This window comes from Giraffa tippelskirchi, chromosome 3 (genome assembly GCF_054371585.1).
Source record: "Giraffa tippelskirchi isolate mGirTip1 chromosome 3, T2T-mGirTip1v1.2.pri, whole genome shotgun sequence".
Lineage (NCBI taxonomy): Eukaryota > Metazoa > Chordata > Mammalia > Artiodactyla > Giraffidae > Giraffa > Giraffa tippelskirchi.
Genome location: NC_137277.1, coordinates 79,182,103 through 79,195,164, shown reverse-complemented (window position 1 = coordinate 79,195,164; position 13,062 = coordinate 79,182,103). Strand labels below are relative to the sequence as shown.

The 13,062-nt window shown below is 39.8% G+C and overlaps 1 protein-coding gene across 5 annotated transcripts in view; it reads right to left on the bottom strand.

Moving 5' to 3' along the window:
• Positions 1-12,881, bottom strand: part of CWC22 (CWC22 spliceosome associated protein) — a 63,932-nt gene extending 51,051 nt beyond the window's left edge. For 2 of the 5 annotated variants that reach the window (XM_081579467.1, XM_081579472.1), the window contains exon 1: positions 12,842-12,881. The gene's annotated coding sequence lies outside the window, so the exon portion shown is untranslated. Of the gene's footprint in view, positions 1-12,519 lie in introns of all 5 variants that reach the window. The other 3 variants (XM_081579468.1, XM_081579471.1, XM_081579470.1) reach the window with 3 other exon arrangements.
• Between the last annotated feature and the right edge of the window lie 181 nt (positions 12,882-13,062).

Here is a 13,062-nt window from a genome sequence, read left to right as displayed (position 1 = left end):
AATGATTAGCAGACACTGGAGCCTTTTAGTCAGGGCATTCTGAATCCTTGTTTTGACAATCTTCAGATACGATACTCAAATTTCACCAAGCCAGGCTTCAATGATACGTGAACCATGAACTTCCAGATGTTCAAGCTGGTTTTAGATAAGGTAGAGGAACCAGATATCAAATTGCCAACATCCGCTGGATCATCGAAAAAGCAAGAGTTCCAGAGAAACATCTATTTCTGCTTTATTGACTATGCCAAAGCCTTTGACTGTGTGGATCACAATAAACTGTGGAAAATTCTGAAAGAGATGGGAATATCAGACCACCTGACCTGCCTCTTGAGAAATCTGTATGCAGGTCAGGAAGCAACAGTTAGAACTGGACATAGAACAACAGACTGGTTCCAAATAGGAAAAGGAGTATGTCAAGGCTGTATATTGTCACTCTGCTTATTTAACTTATATGCAGAGTAGTACACCATGAGAAATGCTGGGCTGGAGGAAGCACAAGCTGGAATCAAGATTGCTGGGAGACATAGCAATAACCTCAAATGTGCAGATGACACCACCCTTATGGCAGAAAGTGAAGAAGAACTAAAGAGCCTCTTGATGAAAATGAAAGAGGAGAGTGAAAAGTTGGCTTCAAACTCAACATTCAGAAAACTAAGATCATGACATCCAGTCCCATCACTTCATGGCAAATAGATGGGGAAACAATGGAAACAGTGAGACTTTACTTTTTTGGCCTCCAAAATCACTGCAGATAGTGACTGCAGCCATGAAATTAAAAGACGCTTGCTTCTTGGAAGAAAAGCTATGACCAACCTCTTAGATAGCATATTAAAAAGCAGAGACATTACTTTGTCAACAAGGGTCCGTCTAGTCAAGGGTATGTTTTTTCCAGTGGTCAGGTATGGATGTGAGAGTTGGACTATAAAGAAAGCTGAGTGCCGAAGAATTGATGCTTTTGAACTGTGATGTTGGAGAAGACTCTTGAGAGTCCCCTGGACTACATAGAGATGCAACCAGTCCATCCTAAAGGAAATCAGTCCTGAGTGTTCATTGGAAAGACTGATGTTGAAGCTGAAACTCCAATACTTTGGCCACCTGATACAAAGAACTGACTCATCTGAAAAGACCCTAATGTTGTGAAAGATTGACGGTGGGAGAAGGGGACAATAGAGGATGAGATGGTTGGATGGCATCACTGACTCAATGGACATGAGTTTGAGTCAACTGCTGGAGTTGGTGATGGACAGGGAGGCCTGGCGTGCTGCAGTCCATGGGGTCGCAAAGAGTTGGACATGACTGAGCGACTGAACTGAACTGAACTGAAGATATGATACTAATTAATTCTTCAGATATGGCAAAAGTTAAAAAAAGGAAACTCATATCCAAATTAACGGGAAAAGTCATTTGGTTATTTTCCATGACAAATTCGGATTATGAGAAATAAGGAATATAATAATCCTCATCCTAGAGTTTGTCTGTTTTAATCATCAATATGTGATCTCCACAGTCTTAAACACTGCTCTGCAGCTGCTATGATGACATATAATCATTTTACATAAACCTGTCATTAGAGATATTATCACCATCACAAATTTCATATACAATCCTGGGCCACTGAACAACAGTGCAGACAGCGATTGATCGCATCTTCAGAAGATAAATGATCTATCCTTTAGCTTAGACCGAGTAACCGGAAGGGGTACTGAAAAAATGGAAAAAAATCAAACCAGCCCTGCTGACAGCCAAGAACTGACACCGACACAGAAACCACAACTTGTAGAACGAATTTCCACTAATTTGCAAAAGAGAAAAATTATGCCAATCTAAGCTGCAGCCCATGGGGTCACAAAGAGTCGGATACGACTGAGTGACTGAACTGAAGTCATCATATGGAACACAGATTACCTGAGGTCAAATTCTTATCTCCAGTTAGTTCAGTCCCATCTGACCCACACAGAATGATGTGGGCATGCACTCATGTGTTCTTAAGATACGACCACTCACTGTTCCACCAACTCTTCAGTTTACAAATTCTCTCTTGTCTACAAATGCCTGCCAAGACCAGATATCTGATGAGCACTAAGTACATTATTGGGGATTTTTTATTGATGGGCTTTAACATACAAGACAAGTGAAGCACTTTCTTCAATAATTCGATGACATGGGGGACAAAAAAAGAAAGAAATGGGTGCTACAACTGTTAAAAAAAGGCTTTACAGTCTTAACACATGTAATATGTGGACTGTGTTTAGATACAAAGTTGAACAATTTGCCCTACTCTATAATGGGGTGTGTTTATATAGTAGGATCCATGCTAACCTGAAATAAGCACCATCTCAGTTGACCAATATCTTCTATACAGTCTTTCTTCTAAATAAAGGAGGCAGACTGGAGGTCTCTTCTCTTAATGGGGACAAAATAATGGAAGAGAACACTTTCTAGTCCAGTAATACTATGAACAGATGACACCACCCTTATGGCAGAAAGTGAAGAACTAAAGAGCCTCTTGATGAAAGTGAAAGAGGAGAGTGAAAAAGTTGGCTTAAAGCTCAACATTCAGAAAACTAAGATCATGGCATCTGATCCCATCACTTCATGGCAGATAGATGGGGAAACAATGGAAACAGTGGCTGACTTTATTTTTCTGGGCTCCAAAATCACTGCAGATGGTAACTGCAGCCATGAAATTAAAAGACGCTTACTCCTTGGAAGGAAAGTTATGACCAACCTAGACAGCATATTGAAAAGCAGAGACATTACTTTGCCAACAAAGGTCCGTCTAGTCAAGGCTATGGTTTTTCCAGTGGTCATGTATGGATGTGAGAGTTGGACCATAAAGAAGGCGAGCACCAAAGAATTGATGCTTTCTTATTGTGGTGCTGGAGAAGACTCGAGAGTCCCTTGGGCAACAAGGAGATCAAACCAGTCAATCCTAAAGGAGATCAGTCCTGGGTGTTCATTGGAAGGACTGATGTTGAAGCTGAAACTCCAATACTTTGGCCACCTGATGCAAAGAGCTGACTCATTGGAAAAGACCCTGATGCTGGGAAAGATTGAGGGCAGGAAGAGAAGGGGACAACAGAGGATGAAATGGTTGGATGGCATCACCGACTCAATAGACATGGGTTTGGGTGGACTCCGGGAGTTGGTGATGGACAGGGAGGCCTGGCGTGCTGCGGTTCATGGGGTCGCAAAGAGTCGGACACGACTGAGCGACTGAACTGAACTGAATACCATGAACTTGCTGAAAAGTATTATATGCACATCATGGTTTTCTGGGTAGAAGAATGAGAACAGGGTAGGATCTGGACTTTCAGGAATACTTAAATCCATACAGATAAACATATTTTCGACCCAAGAGAACTTACCTTAGCATGTACATAAAATAAGATGTATTTCAAAATCAGCCTTTACCTATATACCTATATAGTGTATACTATATACCTATATAGCCTGTACTATATAGTGTGCCCAAACTGATAATAAAGGAGATAGTCTAAGCTCTAGTACCAATAATTTATAAACATTCAAAAAGCATTTTTCTCAACTGTAAAACATGTTTTCCAATGAAGTAAGTCATTTTAAAATAATGTGATGGTTAATTACCCACGGCTGACAGGAATGATACAATGGTGAACACAGCTTGCCCAATGCTGTTCAAAACCAGCCAAAGGGAAGAATGCCAATGTATATAGTAGCTCCACAACACACTAATTTGCCATCTACACTAACAATTCTACAGCACATTACAATGATATTTCTGAGATATCGGAGATGAACTAATTACATTTCCTGTGTCAGAAGTCAGAAACATCTAATTTAGAGTTAGATAACAATAGCAACAACAACAAATACATAATAAATTGTTATAGTCACAAAGACACTATACCAGGCACGCCATTGCTATATTCTTATTCAACCTTCATGGTACCCTGCTTTCGTGACTTTTTTAAGCCTTATTTTTCAATGGGAAAACTGAGGTACAGAGAGTTGAAGCAATGTGTACAAATAAATCATGGTTAGTAAGTGACAGAGCTAAAATTCAAGAAAGTTTATCTGATGCCAAACCATCTGATACTGTATCCCAAGGAAAATACCAACATTACTAAGCTGATGCCAAATTGGTAAATTATAAAATGTAAAAAGACACAATATATACTATGCATAAAGTTTTCCTAAATTGATCCATTAAAAGTTCCAGATAGTAAATGTTTTGATGTTAATAAAATGAGGCCCTACTTTTTTAAAAACATGAATAATAATATTAAGGATTCCTTTATTGAATTTGCATACTGAGAATTCACTGTGACCAGGTACAGTATGAGCAGATAAATCACTTGACTAGTATTTTCCTTGATAATCCCTCTTGGGTCTAAAACCTGGTTTCTCTTCTCATCCCACATACATACACACACACACACAAAACCTGATTTCTCTTCTCAACCCACACACATACACACACACACAAAACATGGTTTTATCTTCTCACCTACACTCACACACACACGGCAATTTTTAATGCCTTTAATTTCAAATTATCTCACCCGTTTAAGTTTACTGAGTTTTCTTTCTGATCAGCGTCATCTTTCACCTTTCTACCCTTCAACTGTCATCACCAAATACTTTTCTGGTAATCAAGTACAATCTGGTACACTTCTATGTCCCAAAACATAACAGTGAAATTGATAATACTGTAGACTGCTATCCCAGTTCTAACAAAAAAATCCATAAAGTACTATCATCGTCCAGATTTATACAGAATATGCCTGCAGGGAAATTCTGAGAGTTCAATATGTGCATGCTTGATACATAGACTAATTGGAAATTTCTGCAACAAGAGTAACTTATCTAGAGTTTATAGCTCTCACTGCTCTTCTTAGCATCACTGTGTGGATTTCATGATGAATTATTAAATTTCTCTCTCCTTGTCACAAGTAAGTCACTCAGCAAAACCACACCTGCTCTCCTGAGCAAGAAAAATATTTTATAATAAGACGTTGTTTCAGCAAGCATCAGAAAGCAAAATTCTTAATAAGATTTGCAAGAAGACTGCTTTAGACTAGTAACTGGAAACTATAAAATTATACATTCTGCAATTATCTCAAAAGTTCAAAAAATAGGAAAATATTCAATTAATTAATGCACTACTTTCTCAATTATTTCAAAATAAAACATCTACCACTGTCTTTTAGGTATCTTCAACCCATATTAGAGGAACCTGTGGAAATATACTATCATAAAATTGTTAAAAGAAAGTCAAATAAGTCAATTTCCTTTAGTTTGCTCTTCTGCATTCTACATAGTAACAGTAAGCATGGTAAACTCCAAACATTATATCAGAGTTTAAAATAAAAAAACAAAATAAGAAAATGGAATAGTAAATGGCATTCAAATTAAAAGCTAGTTCAAATCTGTTCTTAATACAAAAATGTAATGGAAAGGTGGTGTTGATGGAATCCTTGGAAAAATTTCCAAATAGGACACAAGCCGATGACCCTTCCAAATAGTGATTTTCCTTTTCAGGGAACAGATAGGAATAACAGATTGGCCACAGTTCTTAAGCATTAATGACAAGATGTGAATGGCCTTTCCCTATTTGTACTAGAAGAAAAAAAAACACTGTTTAAGAAAACTGCTTCCTTATTTTTTCTTGCTATTTTTTTTGAATACATACATATTAGCAAGAAATCTGCCCCATGATATGCCACATAAGAAAAAAATTGATACTGTAATTTGATTTCAGTACAGGTTCACAATATCAGGAAAATAAAAGGGCCAAAACCTTTCAAGAAAATTCACAAGAGTGACAATCCCTTACCTGCAACTTTGAAATCCCAAATGTCTTAAAAATATAGATTTTTGGTAAACTCATTTGGCAGCAAAATTTGACATGCACTGACTCGAGACTTTATGTGACTCTTCACATGATGTACTACAGAAATATTACATGTATTTGACTAGATGATGTTGCCCTGGGATCCCCAAAGGGGGATTACTTAATAAATATATCTGCACTGTATTTCTTCTGTAAAATCTGAACAAATTCTGAATGTCAAATCAGAATTATCAATACAAATACAGAAATGCAGATCTGTTCTCCCTGTTTGCTTTCTGATACACTACAGTACAGCAGGTGTGTGCTTTGAGGCATAACCATTCGAATGGCTAAAGGTTACCACGTAGAAGTAACAGGGTTAGAAGCTGTGCAGATACTATTAGATATTGTTTGGGTTTTAAGCAATGAGGAATAAACAACATAAACACTTCTGACTGCCCTTTGACTCTATGTAGGGAAGACAGCACCAACTAGGGGACTTCTTAAGACAGTGAGACTCAGATGAGTGAAAAAAAAAAAAAAGACAAAATCTAAAAGTTCTTGTCATTTTTTAAGAACTCAGTGACATCAATGTGTGTTGTGTGTTAAGTAGCTTCAGTCGTGTCTGACTCTTTGCGACCCCATGGAATGTAGCCTCCCAGGCTCCTCTGTCCATGGAATTCTCCAGGCAAAAATACTGGAGTGGGTTGCCATTTCCTTTTCCAAGACCAATATGCATACCAAAAATCACTCATTATAAACTGAGAGAAAGTGTCAACCCCCATTCACTTCCCACATCATGAAGCCAATCCATATTATTCTGTGTTTAAGTTACCAAAGAAATTAAAATGATAATGATCATATGAATACGCTACCTCAACTTTTTTAAAAAGTCTTTTTTGGTACATAGGAAGATCCAGCCTTTTAACTAGAATGCAGGCTCTATGAGAGCAGGAAGTTGTTGATTTTTGTTTCAAAATCTCTATCAGCTACTTCTGGATTTACAGTATTGATTTCCAAATGAGTTAGTTTTAAAGAAAAATTCTATATGTTGAACTTATTTACTGATTCATTGAAATATAAATTATGACATTTATGGGGCAAATTCCTTTATCCTGCCCCCTCTCTAATTCCATTCTCTTTCTCTAAACAACCAAGCTTTTTCTGGTAGAAGAGTTCACATGAAGTACCTCTAATTCTTAATCTCCCATTAACCCCTCTTACCACAATTTGGTTTCCATTCTTAGGATTCCACAGTACTTATCAAGGTTACATAATGACTTTCTTGTTGCTAAATCCAGGGGCCACTTCCTTCCTTTATGACACTGTGTCTAGCACTTGGTACTGCTAACCACCTTCTTGAAGTTCTCATTTCTCAACTTACACCAAAGACACCAAGTTCATCTGGTTTTGCTTCTGTCTCTACCTCTGTCCACCCCTCTAACATTTTACCATTCCATAGAGTTTAATCTTTGCTCAGGGATTTTTGTCTGTTTTGTTCATTATTATAACCCCAGAAGTCTCTCAATACTCATTAAATGAACAAATGAATAGTTCTTATCTTTTCTTTCTCCACATTCTCTCTGGAAGACCATTTCCACTTTCACATCTTAGGCTAATATTCATAAGAAGGATTTTACTTCATCCAACCTTTTCTACAGTGTTCCAAACCTTTACCTCCAAATGCTTATAGAAACCTCTGTGTGGATGCACTAAAAGCCTGCTGAACTACAGAACTCCAAATTGGAACTCATTTCCTCCTCTCCTCAAACCAGCACTTCCTCTAAAATATTACCTGTAAAACTAGCCAAGTGACAATTTCCTCATTCCCAGTCAGTCATCAAATCTAACTGATCCTACTTTCTCAGTTAACAGGAGACAGAATCAAATCTGCCCATTTCTCCCCATTCTCTCTGCCACTGTATACAGGAGAAAAGTAAGGGGGAGGCTCCATTTAGGGAAGATCCTATAAGATAATCCTTAGTTTCATTTTAGAAGAAGGCAAAATAGTTTTGACCTCTCTAATAAGATTTCTCATAGGTCTTCTTTATCTCCAGACTATGAGGACTTTCCCAACTTGTCTCTAAAACACATACTACTAACCTGTAGGGCTCCACTGCATTCTACCTACACAGAGCAAAAGGATTCTTTAAATACCTGCAATGCTGCCCAGAGAGAGATCCAGGCCTTAAATTAAAAGCACATTCTACTACAATATAATTGTATTATTTCACACTTTCCAAATTTCCTTCTAAGTTTTTAAAATGAAAATTCTGTCTCAATGCCTACTGTATCTACCATCAGTCTCCTTATATTATTCTTTAATAGAAAAGAGTTCTTTGGTAGCAGTTCTTGTTAACTGAATAAAAACAAATCTTAAGGGATATCTCTGGGGCTTCCCAGGTGGTGCAGTTGTAAGGAATCCGCCTGCCAATACAGGTGATGCAAGAGATGTGAGTTTGATCCCTGGGTCAAGAAGATACTCCTAGAGCAGGAAATGGCAACCCCACTCCAGTATTCTTACTTGGAAAATTCCATGGACAGAAGAGCCTGGTGGGCTACAGTCCAGGGGGTCACAAAGTGTCAGACACGACTGAGCACACACACACACACAAGGGACATGTCCACTGCTACTATGCCTTTAATCACCTGTACTCAAACCCTCTTAAGCCCACCTCATCTTGCCTTCTAGTTTCCCCACACTTCACTTGGTTCACAGCTCAAGTGGCCAAATTCAGCAGAATTCAGCAGAATTCAACTTTCCTCATTAATCCCAGCACCTGATTCACTGAACAAATATTATCAGTATGGGTTTTACTGATCTGTGATTAAGTTAAATTTATACCCATTGTCACGATAACAAAGAAGAGACAAAAAACCTTACATGTAAAACCTACATAACCCTCAACACTTAATATACACTTTGTGTGGCAAAGAAACAGCTCCAGCGCTTCTAATCACCCACTGAACAGTACGTTTTTCATTTTGTTTTTAAAGTTTGCATCTGTGAGGAAAGTCTCCTTTGTGAGGTTTTTTTATAACTTAAAAATTTTTTTATGGGAGAAACAGGAAAACAGAATGAAAAGAACTGATATTTATATTAAAAAGTGGTTCAGAAAAGCACTTAGAGAAAGTAAAAGGTTGAGAAAAAGCAGGATGGTCATGGTCTTTTTCTTTTTACTTTACCCCCCAATTCTTTGGAAGCAAATTAAGAATAGAGGGTCAAAGGCAGTGTCTGTATCTTGTGAAGGGAGATATATGTTAAGCTGCACACAAGGCACTGAGGTATGAGACAAGAGTTCCTATTATCAGGCAGAGCAGAGCAATCTAAGTGCTACAGCAATGTTATAAACACAATACTATTAGAAAATGGAAGGGCAAGTAAGTGGGTCTGGGGAACACAGAAAGAAATCGGTCTAGAAGCTGGATTTTGAAGGACAAGTAGGTCATTCAGGCAGTGAGATAGCACGTATAAGGACTCAGAGGCATGAAAGACCTTGTAGAACATTGGATCCTTGAAGTTCTTGGTCACTGCTATATATCCACAACTTAGGACAGTGCCTGCTACTTAATAGGTTCCAATTCTAAAATCAAATATAAAAGGAGGTGTGTAAGCTTTTGATGATTGTTCCTAATTCTTCCTATGAAGAACTCCCTATAATGATATTTGTCAACTTCTTTACGAAGGAATACCACAACAGTCTTATCCCACATATCAACCCCTACTTCTAGGAATGGCCAAGCTGTTGTCATCAACTGAATCAAGACAGTACCATGAGGAGCCAAACCTTACCTGTCTTCACCGCCACCCTCCCTCGGTTAACCTGGAGAGCAGCTTTAATATACTTCCCTATTGAGATGAAAAAAGGATCAGTTCCTTTCCTACCAGTTCCAATCCAAGAGGAAATCTGACCCTCCAGGTGTAGTTACTTCAACTTACTCAAACAGGTCTAACTGCTGAGAACACTGAGAACATTGCATGCCTTCATTCATACCACTTTGTTCCCCCCTCCCCAAAATGCATTCATCAGCTTGCCTTACTTAAGTATAAAGGCCAGACATGTTCTCTCAACTCTCACAGTACAGCTTTGAAAGTGGGCTTGCTAATGACTAAACGAAAGAGCCATTTAGTAAATCATATTCTAAATTTTAAAGAAAATTTGAGGGAGTGGCCTCCACAGAGAAGTTTATAAAGTAGCCCCTAAATACAGCACTACATTCTATACCAGAGGCTCCTGTCATCAGGTCTAGAATAAACTTGTCCTGATAAACTAATTCAGGAAAGGACTCACAGGGTAGCTTTCACGGTGAAAGTACTGAACTCTAGTCTGATCCATTTATGAGTTAAGCTCAAAGTCAAAAGATGAACCTCCACTGGGTCTCACCCTCCCATTAGCCAACCTATTTCATAATCAAGGAACCCACAGGTCCCCCGGGCGAGGCAACCCACACCAATTTTTGGTATCTGTTCACTGGGAAAAGATTTAGCTTAGCTACAAATAGCAAAGGCTTGCTTTAATCATTGCTTCCTCCCATGGTATATTACTCTTGAAGTAAAGGCTTTGAAAGTATGAACTTCCTTGTAGGCCTTGGAATGTCTCTTTCAATGTCCACTTGAGAAATGAATATACTGAGATAAAATATTTAGGCTACAGGCTTATTAAAGTCTGAAGGTGTGCTGAAACTAATAGGCCAAGAGGGCTTTTTGTTCCATTACCCTCACATGCTAGGATTCTCAGATTTACACAGAGAAGTAGAGAAATGCAACAAGGAAGTCCTCAAAGTCACTAGTCAAAGCCCTCAAAGTCACTAGTGGGATCAGCTATATTAGCAAAATCCACTTCCTTCTTAAACTAGCTGTAGGCTAGCAGTGACTTACATCAAGTTAGGGACACACCTAACTTAATGATGGTGTGATCACTCACCTAGAGCCAGACATCCTGAAATGTGAAGTCAAGTGGGCCTTAGGAAGCATCACTATAAACAAAGCTAGTGGATGTGATGGAATTCCAGCTGAGCTATTTCAAGTCCTAAAATATGATGCTGTTAAAGTGTTGCATTCAATATGCCAACAAATTTGGAAAACTTGGCAGTGGCCACAGGACTGGAAAAGGTCCGTTTTCATTCCAATCCCAAAGAAAGGCAATGCCAAAGAACGCTCAAACTACCACACAATTGCACTCATCTCACATGATAGCAAAGTAATGCTCAAAAGTCTCCAAGCCAGTCTTCTTCAAGATGTTCAAACTGGATTTAGAAAAGGCTGAGGAACCAGAGATCAAATTGCTGGATCACAGAAAACGCACGAGAGTTTCAGAAAAACATCTACTTCTGCTTTACTGACGCCGCCAAAGCCTTTGACAGCGTGGATCACAACAAACGGGAAAATTCTTCCAGAGATGGGCATACCAGACCATCTTACCTGCCTCCTGAGTAGTCTGTAGGTAGGTCAAGAAGCGAGTTAGATCCGGACATGGAACAACAAGAGACTGGTTCCAAATTGGGAAAGGAGTATCTCAAGGCTATATACTGTCAATCTGCTTATTTAACTTATATGCAGAGTACATCATGCTAAATACAGGGCTGGATGAAGCACAACCTGAAATCAAGACTGCTGGGAGAAACATCAATAACCTCAGATATGCAGATGACACCACCCTTATGGCAGAAAGTGAAGAAGAACTAAAGAGCCTCTTGATGAAAGTGAAAGAGGCGAGTGAAAAAGTTGGCTTAAAACTCAACATTCAAAAAACAGATCATGGCATCCAGTCCCATCACTTCATGGCAAATAGATGGTGGAAGACAGGAACCAGTGACACATTTTATTTTGGGGGGCTCCAAAATCACTGCAGCTGGTGACTGCAGCCATGAAATTACAAGACGCTTGCTTCTTGGGAAAAAAGCTATGAAAAACCTAGAGAACATATTAAAAAGCAGAGACGTTACTTTGGCGACAAAGGTCAGTCTAGTCAAAGCTATGGTTTTTCCAGTAAGTCATGTATGGATGTGAGAACTGGACCATTAAGAAAGCTGAGCGCCAAAGAATTGATGTTTCTGAACTGTGGTGTTGGAGAAGACTCTTGAAAATCCTTTGGACAGCAAAGAGATCCAACCAGTCAATCCTAAAGGAAATCAGTCCTGAATATTCATTGGAAGGACTGACGTTGAAGCAGAAACTCTTAATATTTTGGCCACCTAATGCGAAGAGACGACTCAATGGAAAAGACCCTAACGCTGGGAAAGATTGAAATCGGAAGGGAACGACAGAGGACGAGATGGTTGGATGCCATCACTGACTCAATGAACACCAGTTTGAACAAACTCCGGGAGATGGTTACGGTCAGGGAAGCCTGGCGTGCTGCAGTCCATCGCGTCGCAAAGAGTAGGACACGACGGACCGACTGAAAAACAAGTTATGTAAGGATAAAGGATAACAGAGGAAGAACATACATAATAATGAACGAACAGTCCTCAGAACTAAGTGGTAAATGATGAAAAAGAAACGACTCATGAAATTTTCAAGATGCAGTCACAAAAATACTTCGCCGGAAAGAGGAATGAGAGGAGAACTTCCACAGCTTTTTAATAAACCACGATTCATTAATCTCACACCTATGGTTCGGGGCCGCAGGCACTAAGAAAGGGGCCTTGGGCCACGAACCAAGGACTCGAGAGACTCCAAGTGATCCGCGCCCAAAACACACCTCACATGAAAGGAAAGGGTACCCACGCTGGTGCTGGATTCCACAATAAAAGCCACCGCGGAGAGACAGCTCCAGGGACCTCCCGAGGAAGCTACACTGTCCGCGCAGGCACTCTACATCCCACCGCGCACTCCCCATCCCACTCACTGGGGCTCTGCGGCCCGACCGACACTCAGGAGTCCAACCTCGCGGGCCACCACGCGCGGCGGGAGACCCAAGCGCACCCGAAAACCGTCCACGGCCGTACCAGCGACCCGGCACCTACTCCTGGGGCCCCTTCATTTCCCACCCGGCCAGGCAACCTGCAACCCCAACTCCTTACCTGGAGCTCCACCGCGCCGCCATTACACCGGAAGCACGTCACTTCCCCTTCCCGGGCTCCGCAGTAGGAAGAAGGCGGAACGTGAAATACATAAAAACTTGACGCTAAACTGACTCTGATACGTTATTGCATTAACTTATTTTAAACATTGTTTTGTAATACCAGATTCAGAGCCGTCGATCCGGCCACACTTTTCCCTTCCCAAGACGGCGACAAAAGAG